The sequence below is a fragment of the Halichondria panicea genome, chromosome 12 (genome assembly GCF_963675165.1).
Source record: "Halichondria panicea chromosome 12, odHalPani1.1, whole genome shotgun sequence".
Lineage (NCBI taxonomy): Eukaryota > Metazoa > Porifera > Demospongiae > Suberitida > Halichondriidae > Halichondria > Halichondria panicea.
The window spans coordinates 2,624,271-2,636,331 of NC_087388.1; the positions used below are offsets into that span (position 1 = coordinate 2,624,271).

General features: G+C 40.5%; 1 protein-coding gene and 1 long non-coding RNA gene across 3 annotated transcripts in view; both read left to right on the forward strand.

Annotated features, from left to right (window-relative positions):
- The window catches only part of LOC135345477 (uncharacterized), a 64,286-nt gene that overhangs the window by 31,588 nt on the left and 20,637 nt on the right, over positions 1–12,061 (forward strand). The window lies entirely within an intron of this gene.
- Positions 2–1,813, forward strand: LOC135345724 (uncharacterized). 2 transcript variants are annotated; one of them, XR_010397847.1, is made up of 3 exons: positions 2–657; positions 742–1,593; positions 1,675–1,813. It is a non-coding gene; the product is annotated as an uncharacterized LOC135345724 (long non-coding RNA). The 2 variants fall into 2 exon arrangements; XR_010397846.1 differs by having other exon boundaries at positions 3–657; positions 742–874; positions 1,029–1,813.

A 12,061-nucleotide genomic window follows, 5' to 3' on the forward strand; every position in this document is an offset into this window, starting at 1 on the left:
GGCCGAGTAGAACTGGATACACTGGCTGTATGCAGATACAGAGTGGCTCTCCTTCCCTCACTCTGCGGGTGCGGCCCGGGCGGTGTTGTAGAAGCAGAAGTGGCCAGCACATGCGGCACCCGAAAGGCTAGTGCTAATCCCTCACCGGGTACTGAAATTTCCACAGCAGGGTCTGGTACCGGGTCGATTCTCGTGAACCATGTAGTCCATTTGCAGAATGCCGGCACCACGTCGGCCATGGGGAGCACAGCAACGAGACAGGTCGGCTCGGAGGTCGTCTAGCAGAGCCAACGCTGTAGTTGGGACTGATTGGGTGGTAGGGGCTGTTTAGAGCTCGTAAGGACAAAGACAGCTCAAGGAGTTAGATGAGTCTTTTCCAACACTCTGGCTACTGAGTCAGATACTGCGCATGCGCGGTAAGGCCAGAGGGCCAAGCCTTTGTTATCATAGCGTGTACCCGAAGTAACGCCACGGTTAGGGTACTTCCCCGTACGTTTAACTACATTAAACTACATTTAAATTCGTTACTTACAAATCAGTACTGCTGAAAACTTGAATGGAAGAACTACTCACCTGATATCATTGATATATTCCATGACAACAGAAAAGTGTGGACCAGCTACAGTTTGAAGGAACTAGATGTAATGAACAAAGCAAGTATGATAATTATATCACGTTATATTTAATTAAAGGGATGATATATCATTCCTGACTACCAAGATTATCATCATTAACACACAGGAACAGAGGGCAACGTAACAAGCATGTCTAATCGGACTGTTGATCAGAATTTCACTGTGAGTTAATCAATTTTTATATGATCGTTCTCACTTCCAGCCTGGATTCTTTGTGGAATGATGAGGTTCATATTAAGGTATGATACATGTACTAAAAAGATAGCATATTACACAGAATGTATTATACTATTACATAACGTATGTGATGGAGAGAAATGCTTGGTGTTAATTTGTATGTATGCATGCATGCATAATTATACGCATGTGATAATCATGTCATACTCATAATAGGCTGATTTGGTTCTGAAAAACGTCGCTGATAAATCTGAAGGAAGGGGAAATTATTTTATTATTCCTACACATTTATTATTCCTACACAATACTCTCTTGCCAAAGGACAGTTGACTAGTCAAGCAAGGAGGGAATTGTCCAGTCTATTTCGAGCAAAGTATCCAACGATAACGCAAGTATATTGATGTTGTTTATTGATGTTGCAAAATTATCATATCAATCAAAGGAACAAGATACCGTCTTGGAACAAGATATGTAAGTACAGCACACATTGATTATCAAATTGTGTACTCTTGGTTCATGGAGTAGAGCAATTCAACAAGGCTCAAGAATATGCATAGAAAACCGAGAGCATGTTACCCAAGCGAAAACGAGCCTCTAACCATGCTTGTGGATCTGATCAAGCAAGCACAAAATCTTTAGATTCAACTTCTGTACAAAGACATACCACTCTCCTTTAACTTTAAAAGGAATGGTCCAAAACAAACTTATGTCTGAGCTGGGACCTCACCGTCGATCTTTCATACAAGTAGCTGTTCTCACACCGTTGACTGAGTATGTCTATGTAAGTTCACTATTATTCATGTAACAAGACCTGCTATGGTATATAGCTGTAAACGTTTTGTTTCTCTTTATTTTCAAGCAGTTGATCAATGAATTTTCTCAAATTACGGGAAAGGGGGACCTAAATTCTACTGTTGGAAAGAATTTGAATCAAAGAGTGTTAAGAAGCAACAACAACTCACAATCCACTAGTAACACAACCTAGTAACACAACCATGCATATCTTCCAATAACAATCGTCTTACATTTTTATTCAGTTCTGAAGATGCTAATTCTCAGAAAAAGAAGAATGCAGTACAGACGATCATTGTCAAGCTCAATGTATGTAATTGTTATGTACGAGTTTACTGATAAACTTGATACTTCGAGAATGGATTCTCATCCTGTGCATGTGTACACGCGTATATGTGGGGGGGGGGGGGGGAGTAGCAAGGTGAACCTACATAATTATGTTAATAGCATGCACATTGGATTTGTTATAAGAGATTTGTTATAAGAGATAAAAGGTCGTGCACAAATATATACATTTATGCACTGCCTTTTGTTTTTCCGGATGTCCGCGAGCTGGACCACATGGCGGAAATCCAGAGCTCGAGACCAGTACCAGATAGACCTAACACATCATGGATAAGAAAGATGGAGGAAACTGCCCTTGAATCTGGATCAATGTACTTTGTCGTCGTTGAAAAGGAGATGTATGAAGTGGACTTGTATGAAGTGGACTCCTTCTTTGAAGCTACGTCTTTGATATCGAGTCACTGTAGAAAAGTTTGCATAGTTAGTGATATATATGTTTATGTACGTATATCTTTATAATTTTACAGCTATATCTTTATCTAGGTTTATGTACTTATAATCATAATCATAATCATCATGCTTTGTTATGTTAAGTGAGCTGGTCATTAGCATGCATGCAATAATTTTATACGCTTTTGCATGAAGCGTAGCTATGACAACTATACACCTATACCTACCCACTACCAGTGCTTTAAACGAGCATGCTGACTATAAAAGGGCGTGCCCAGGACAGCTCCGACCAGATGCAATGGGAAAATGGGGAAATTAAAAAATGGCAAAAGATGAATTTGTTTAAGTCTTGCAAAAAGACGCCCTTGACGTATAATACACATTCTTTCTTGATGCGCCTTCTTCCGAGTATGTGAGCTCTCGCACAAGGTAGTTCGTTCAAACCAGAACAAAAAAATGGCTGAAATTTCATTTCGTGCTAGGCACGGTTTTAGGTACCAACTGGAGCTGAAGTTCGAGGCCAAGAAGACGTTCGGGGACAGAGTCTGCCCTGGCTCTCATGTCGTGCCGAGAATTCAGACAAGTTTGTCATTTCTGTTTCACTGGCAATGACAACACCATTTGTGAGCAAAAAACATTTTCCCGTCTGTGTGCTAGTCCATGTCAGTGCCAGTCGTACGCCCACCACTACTCTTCAGGTAACGCCTTATTAAAATTTTTAGTAGAAGGGGCACGTCCTCCGTTGAATTTCAATGTGACAATTGCGGAAGGCGTCAGTGGTGGGCTAGCTCACGAACACTAGGTGGACGATACATTGTCAACCAGAGTCATTATTTTTATTTACTTGACTTTTTGGTCCAGGACTGTGCTGGAGTTCTACCGAGTCAGTACATCCACTTCAGTAGCGATACCGGCTTAGGAGTGCATGGTACATTTCTTCAGGTTTTGGAGTTTCTCAAATGGCATAATAATAATGTATGGTTACAGCTGCTCAAATGTGTCAGAACCGAACATCATTGTGCACAGACTCGAGAAGTTGCATGTACCAAGATAGTTCTTCCGCAGGTTCTGGAAAAGGTATCAACATGCCCATGCCTTAATTATTGTGTACATATACTGTCGTAGGTCTCAACATAGTTGAAGTAGCTCATGACAATCAACCTCTAGCGAAGAAATGCATCACTGATGAGCTGAACCTTGTGAATTCATACGACACCTGGCACGGTAAGTGATAACAACGAAGTCGGTGTAATTGTGAAGAAAATGGCGAAAATAGCCAAGAAGGCTCAAGGAAAGACCTGGTTTCCAGAGTTATCTGACAAATGAAATTGCTGAGTCACATAAATATAATCCCCATTAGGTAAAAGTACAAAAATCAACTTGTACTACTGTATGAAGAACTGTGCTCAGTCAGCAGAAAAGCTGCGGAAGGTTATGTTTACATGTATTATGTTAATTGATATTATTGTTCTTATTGTTCTGCCAAGCACGAGGGCTGTGACAAACCTCATTCTGCCACCGTCCAGGTTACAAACCCTCTAAGATCAAAATTGAAGCTTATAAGGCGGCATGCGGAGTCATACTGTCGAGTGACGACTTTCAATTATTATTATAGATGATTTTATTTCATGCGTTGTGTTTATTTGCAGTGTCGTGACACGTTCTGGGTCGAGTCTTTCAATCACCAGCTACTCACAAACGTACCAAAACGTATTCACTTTGGATCAAGTACTTTTGAAATGAGAACCTGACTATTATGGACTGGGTATGTTGTACTACCTACTGTATACAATGGAATATGTATTTACATTACAGAACGAGAACGTATGTAGAGAAAGTAGTAGAGAAAGTAGACTAGTGAGCAACATGAGGAGGCCTGAACGTAGGACTGCCATGAAAGTGCTGGTGAAGAAGACATTTTTAAATTTGTGGACAATATATGGGAGTGCTACATTCAGCAAAGATCCATGGTGTCGTTTCATCTATTTACACAATTTGTGTACAGTGAGATTGATGATGCTGAGCAACCGTCAGAAGAGCCAACACATTGGGTTGATGATCTGACAAACGATGGTGCTCTTTTATACTCAGATGTGGACGATGAACTTTAATGAACTTTAAAGTAAGTATGTAATAACTATTACACAGTCAAATGGCCAAGGTACCGGAAGTCCATGTAAATGCCTAACGGTTAATTTAATATGCATTTCCAATTACGTCATATTGGAGAGTAAACAAAAACGAGGGCTTGAGTTTGAGGCCAGTTTAGAAGCACATGTTAGCACTACAAACTGGAAGGGCATCATCTCAGCTACAGGTGGATATCAAGTTTGTGGATTTTAATCACGCTTGAGCTTGGCAACAAGCCAGTATGTGGATCAAGTGTCTTTACTTCTGCTTCTGCATTATCAGTTCCCCACCAGATCACAACTTTGAAGTTGGTTATCTTGTACAGGTAGGTCTATTCTATGTTGTGAATGATTATCTAGTTGTTCTCACCGTTTCTGTGGGTTTTACGCAGCTTGAAAATTTCATGGTTTCTCAAGCTGTACACTGTACAGCAAGATGGAATAAAAAATAGTTCGTGTCCCAATTTTAAATTAGGTCTGTCAGGTCTATAGCTAAGTTGTTAATGTGCTTTATAATGAGAAAATCAGGCTTATAGGCATGCAATACCACAGTCATGGGTGAGTGGGCGTACAGTAATCAATGCTTGTGTTTTAGTGGCGCTCTAAACACACTCAGTCAGGACGTTTTTGCTGTAGTTTACAGAGCAACTCACAGTCATTATATTCATGCAGGAAAAAATTATAGCTTTAACAGTAAAATCTGGCTGTGTATTGCTCAACGGCCAGTACCAGGATTTGAGGTGGGAGTACTCGGAGGCATATGAAGAATGGGGGGAGACTAAAGACTGGAGAACACTATACTCAGAGGACAATTCTGATCTATTCTAGCCCTTTTACAAAGGGTCTTTTCTGCACAGAACATTTGATTCGTCAGGATTGTGGACAGTGGATGTCACATGCTCTTTTTTGAGTGAAAACGTTTCTTAACAGATCTCATTTTGATTCCCCTGTGTATTTTAACTTCCCAACTTCCCCGTCACATGCTCTTTTTTGAGTGAAAACGTCTCTTAACAGATCTCATTTTGATTCCCCTGTGTATTTTAACTTCCCCATTGTAGATCTACGTGGTTGCTACAAAACTGGACAACATTTCAATTTATGTGGTTAGTGTGTAAAATCATGCCCAACTTTTGTATTCTCTACCGGAATAATTATTCAGTAGAACAGCTTAAATTTTGAAATACAATGGTATTAACCTGTAAACAACCGATATACCAAGTTTGGAGTTGGTATGGGGTGGGGAACTGATTTTGCATCAGCTAATGAACAGGTAAGTCAAAACCATAAGATTTTGGTGGTTTCACAAAAGGCTCTGTGTAGAACTTGTGATATAGATATTGTTATGAAGAGGATGCAATAAGAATAAATAATATAAAATTATATATTTAGTACCTTCAAGGAATAAAATGTTACACTAAGCTAAAGTTTGTACAAAAATTGAGCTTGAAACCGCATATCCAAATGGACAACAGGAAGTACTTCCGGTCTGAGAAATAAATTTCTGCCTTGGCCATTCGACTGTACATGGCTATGATTAGCAGTTTATTTGCACTGTTATACCTTTGATCTCAAAAGGCAACACAAAAATGGATTGCATATGATTTAAACTTACTTTTAGCACACAATGAGGCATTATGTCCCTCCTGTCATTTACAGTAGTTTTGGTCAGTTTATACTTCCACACCCCTGACTTTCCCGATAGACTCCAGAACTTCGTGTACAGCCTGTACCTCTTTGTCATATTCCGCAAATCTGGTGCAGATGCTCCTATCAACCAGCCAGGGGATGTGGCTACAACACAAGGTGTGAGAGGTGGCAAAATGGACAAGCTTTGTCTCCCCCCAGTGCTGGAAGTTCACTACTACTACTACCACCTATAATTTAATTTACTCGTACATTATTATGTGTTAGTGTGTTAGTGACTTATGCGTTTCCGTCCACCTATAAAAAGATAACTTACGTTTACTTTTGTAATCAGGTGATCCCGCCTCTTCGCTGGAGGGAGAGCTTCTTCCCTTGATACCGTGCACCCACTTGACAACCCTGATGGTAGTACAGATTTTGTTGGATATAATAATGACAAAATTATTTTCAGATTCACCTTCTTCAATGACGTAGTTGCAATACTGAAGTGATCCTCCAGAAACTAAGTTGCTCACTGTAGCTGACCTGAACCTGAACACACATTTTATTTCCATTCTACCTACCTTGAGCCTGTCAGCTCTTAGTTACTCTTTTTTGTTGCTAATTTGTTGCTAAGAAAAAAACAACCTGGAATGTATATTCCCCTCCCCCTTGTCCTCCCCCTTGTGTTTGCGCGAATATTTAACATGTGTTTGAGTGGCTTCTGAGCGGTTTTTGTGCAAGAGATAAAAGAACTCGTTACTAAGGCTTGAATGGAAATTTCGGGGTCAAAGGTCGCGTCCTGGGCAGCTCTTTTTATACTCAGAATTCCAGAAGTGACTAATCCGGTAATTAAAGCCAACATGCTTGTTTAATAACACTATTGTGGGTGTATACGTAGTTGTAAAAGTTACACACAGTTTGGAGTTGCAGCAACTCCAAGGAAATGCAAGTACAGCACATATTAATGCTGTTAAAGCTCAAAAACCAGGTTACGGTCAACCGTTTGCTCATTAATTATTTATGAGCTAGATGTAGTGGTCTTTTCCAGCTAGAATGAGTAGAATGAGCTGGAAGTCCAGCTGAACGCAGTAGTCATTTCATGGCTCGAATAGACATTTTTACTATAAAACTTAGGTACAGCTAGTCTTCACTATATGCAGGGCGGGTCGAAGAGATATTTCGAAAAAAGGCTACTGTTTTCCTTGGCTCTGGCCGCCATTTTAAGTGGAGTTAGTCTACATATTATTATTTTGTGAGAAAAAAAACGCTTAGACCCGCCCTCCAGAATGGTAAGAAGCATCCAAGAACACAGAGCTAGAAGTGTTTTTGGAAGTTTAAAATGACTACTAGTTTTGTGGTGCTGTAAAACTCCATATATGGGTGCCATATTTGGTACAATGGGGTGTTACAATAGCACCACATTTTTAACAGTGTAGAAACTTGATTATAAGCGTATCTTTATTTTAAGCGCATGCTCGACTGCAAGCTTTTTATACTCCGCGCTTTTAAATGAAATTTTAGAATTGATTCAGCTAATTTTGAGCTAGTTAGCTGGTGATATTCGAGACTCTCTGGGCATGCTGTTACCTGTCTGATCGTCCTTTTATTCCAAGTTCCTGTTATTAATAATTATGTATTTATATGATGTTAAATGAACTGTAACATAATAGTATGAGGGTTGCCTGCTTGCTCACTTTCTAGCCAGCTTGCGAGTCAGCTCTCATCACAGAGACATCGGTGGGGCTTGAAATGACTGCATTATAGGCGCATTCTCGAATATAAACGTATAGAGCTCTGCTATTGACCCTAAAAGCGCATGCACTAATAATCCAGTTTCTACGGTAGTACATGCAGGCAACTTTGGAGGGTGTGCACAGATCGATCACTGCCTAGTGAGGGATCCTAGCGAAGGTGTGGCTGTGCCTTTGAGATGGGACATTAATGTATTCTGACAAAAAGCAATTATACAGCATACAATTTTCATCGTTACCTGACATTGTACGCCATGTTACTACGGTTCACACGACAGGTAAGTAATATGCCCATCACTCTAATGTTCGTAGTAATGCAGTTGACACAGCAATTTTTCAGTGGAAATCCATACACGTAAGTATGTTCTGGCTATAGGCCAGTCTGAAAACAATAAAAGAGGTGCCAAAGCTACACACATTATATATAATAATTATCATGATGAACATTAATTTTTGCTGCACACAAATCCACGAAATAAAATCCATTCTACAGGCAAAATCCAGAATCACAGGCAAACTCAAAGAGTGGGTGATGATCAAACGATTGATGCAAGTCTAGCTGCATCTGCAGAGCCTTGCAGCTACCAATAGCTAGCGTTCTAGTGCAGAGCTAACTACTAAGTAGAGTAGCAACACTCGGTGAACAAGTTTTGCTACGCACTCTTTTGAAATGAACTAAGCATTATTTACAAATTAAAGTCCAAGAAAACATTACTAGAAACCTACAGAAACTCTTACTTGCACTTGATTGATCATTGAGCAGCTGTAGCAGTCTACATACATACACAGACTACATACATACACAGACAGACAGACACACAAACACAATACTCGCTTGCACATGCGCACCGAGGCACAACAACAACCTGACGTATTGGCCAACCAGACAATCAAAATTGCTGGATTATGCAGACCACAGAAATACATTGGTCAACATTATATAATACATGCAGTGACAAGTCAGATGCAGTGAAAAGACAGAGAAACCAGACAGAGAAACCAGGCTGAAAACAACAACAACCTGACGTATTGGCAATCGAAATCGCTGGGAGGATATCAAATTTGCCGGCCTATAACCGAAACGACCTATAATTGGTCAACCAACCCTTGGGGTCAAAGAGAGTGAAACAATTAGGAAATTTGACAAGTTCTTGAAAGAAGTTTAGATAAGCATATCAGAAGGAGGAAGCCTGATATGAAAAGTGCTACAGAGGAGGTGGCTACGCATCTTCTTTGCTAAGGGCTGATACGTAATAGCGCAATGTGCAAAATAAAAAGCAGAGCACATCTGTTTCCATTAATCTACTATTAATTTCTACGTATGAAATTATAACCACAGCTAATCACTTTGCAGTGGAAACTCGTATAACGGACTCTCTAAATAGTCGAAAACGATTTTACGGCAAGTTTAAGTCAAGAGTATATTTCGAGGGATATAAACTAAGCTTTTCATTAAATCAGCAAAATAAAATAATACATCCGCTATAATTATTATACGCTATAGTACGGTGGGATTAATCAGCATTGAGCTGTTCAACTGTTGCTGCTATACACTCTCATATAGGTTAGTTGATCTAGGAGGTTGGACGTAGCACTGGTAAGTGTACTTATTCACTATCAGCCTCTAATCCAGTAGTCGTAAGTAAAGAGGTGGTGAAGTATTTGGTTGGACGTAGTAAAGAGGTGGTTAAGTAGTTGATCCAGCACTGGTAAGTGTAGTCATTATATTCACTAATCCAGTAGTCATAAGTAAAGAGGTACTTTATCAAGGAGGTTGCACGTAGCACTGTAAGTAAAGAGGTGGTTAAGTAGTTAATCCAGCACTGGTAAGTGTAGCCAGTAGTCTCGTAAGTAAAGAGGTGGTTGTTGGACGTAGCGGTTAAGTAGTTGATCCAGGAGGTTGGACGTAGCACTGGTATAAGTGTATAGTCATTATAATTATTCACTATCAGCAGTAGTCATAAGTAAAGAGGTGATTAAGTACTTGATCGAGGAGGTTGGACGTAACACTGGTAAGTAAAGAGGTGGTGATCCAGCACTGGTAAACGTAGTCATTATAAATTATTTACTATTAGCCTCTAATCCAGTAATCGTAAGTGAAGAAGAGGTGGTTAAGTACTTGATCGAGGAGGTTGGACGTAGCACTGAGGTGGTTAATTAGTTGATCTAAGTATAGTTATTATATTCACTATAATCCAGTGGTCGTAAGTAAATAGGTGGACGCAGCACTGGTAATTATAATAATTATGCCTCTAATCCAGTGGTCGTAAGTAAAGAGGTGGTTAAGTACTTGATCCAGGGGGTTGGACATAGCACTGGTAAGTGTAATTAATTATTCACTATCAGTCTCTAATCCAGTAGTCGTAAGTAAAGAGGTGGCTTGATCGAGGAGGTTGGACGTAGGTAAAGAGGTGGTTAAGTAGCTGATCCAGCACTGGTAAATGTAGTCATTATAAATTATTTACTATTAACCTCTAATCCAGTAGTCGTAAGTAAATAGGTGGACACAGCACTGGTAAGTGTACTCTAATCCAGTGGTTGTAAGTAAAGAGGTGGTTAAGTACTTGATCCAGGGGGTTGGACATAGCACTGGTAAGTGTAGTCATTATAATTATTCACTCTAATCTGGTAGTCATCTGGTAGTCCAATATTAGTCGTGTTATTTTAGGATTACAATGCACTGTCATAATTATATAATCAATGGATACAGGCTTAGGTTGATTATGGTGCCACACAAGACAAGATTTCGTAACTACAATAGTGAAAAAAGAACGATAATATTCCCACTGTCCCCATGGTGTTTTTGAGTGTGGTAGGCCCCTAATATATGCAGACAACTTGGGAGAACGAGAGTGTGTGCACAGATCCACTGCGTTCTCCAGTGTCGCTGCTTTTTGTTCCTTTAGTGACGATGTGCCCGAGTATTTTGTGCCCTTGTTGATTTGATGGGACATTAATTGACTCTGCAGATCATGCATGTTCATATGCTTCTTTACATCATGTTTCCATGCAGCTATCTTGGTAGTATATCCGGTGGATCGAAGAGCAGTAAGGTGCAAACGGAGGCTGCAGACGCAAAGGTGGCAGATTGGAAGAATGTCATCAACATCACCAAAATCAAACTCTGGCAGATTTGGGGATTGGGCCAAGTGGCCAAGTCTCAAAGCTGAATGTGATATCTATCACAAGCACAGACTTCGTTATTCACCGGTGAGTGTAGCTACACATGTTATGTACAAACAATAATATCCCAACAAAATAATTTGCAAGATGCCAACTGACCTCTCACAGGATGAAGAGAAGTTGGTTGGAAGAGCGCATGCAAGACCAAAACTGATGGACTTAAGAAGGGAACCAGCAACTCCTTCTCTCCGCTCAGAAAGAAAGAATATATTTCAAAACACCCTGATGAGCTCATCAGCTTTCTTCAGGTGGGGAGATTTGAGACGGTAAGCCTTCTACATGTTAATAATTATGCCAACTATAACCCAGGTTCCTAATGTGCTATAGTGTGTACACGAAATACCAGCGCCAGGGAGCAGTGGTTAACATGACAATGGAGACGAAGGAAGAATTCAAGGTGGTGTCAGTCTGGGAGCACAAGGCACATGGGGCGACCAGAATAGAGAAAATATACCAGCTAATACTTGACCAATCACCAGGGGAGGTGAACAACACTGATCTAGTGTTTAGGACTGCGGCTAGGGGGAAGGTTACTCTCACCTCCTCGGGGTTGAACTAACGAAGCTGGGAGACAACTTTGGGAAAAAGTTTGCTAATTTAAGAGTTGAACTAACACTGGTTTTAACGAGTGTTGCAAGCGTGCTCTTGCTAATGCCTCGTTATGCTTTCGCTCAAAAAGTATTAGTGTTATAGTAGTTTCTATAATGAGTTTCCAGTCACTTCTCCTCAAGTCCCAGCAACCGGTGCTGGACCCTCCTCGTCGACTTTTCTAACGCTTTCAATAGCATTGACCGGGAAAGCATGTTTGTCGAGCATATCCCCTCTCTCCCCCTGGATTGAAGCTTGCCAGCCTAACCTCCTGCTAGGAACCCACTCCCTACTCAGCTGCAGTGGAGTTCCGCAGGGCGATCCCCTGGTCACCCTCCAACCTATCATTGACTGCATTCAATCGAAAGTGACCCTCAACGCATGGTATATGGATGATGGCACTCTTGTAGGATCCCCCAACGACCTCCTGTCCGTCATGAAGGTC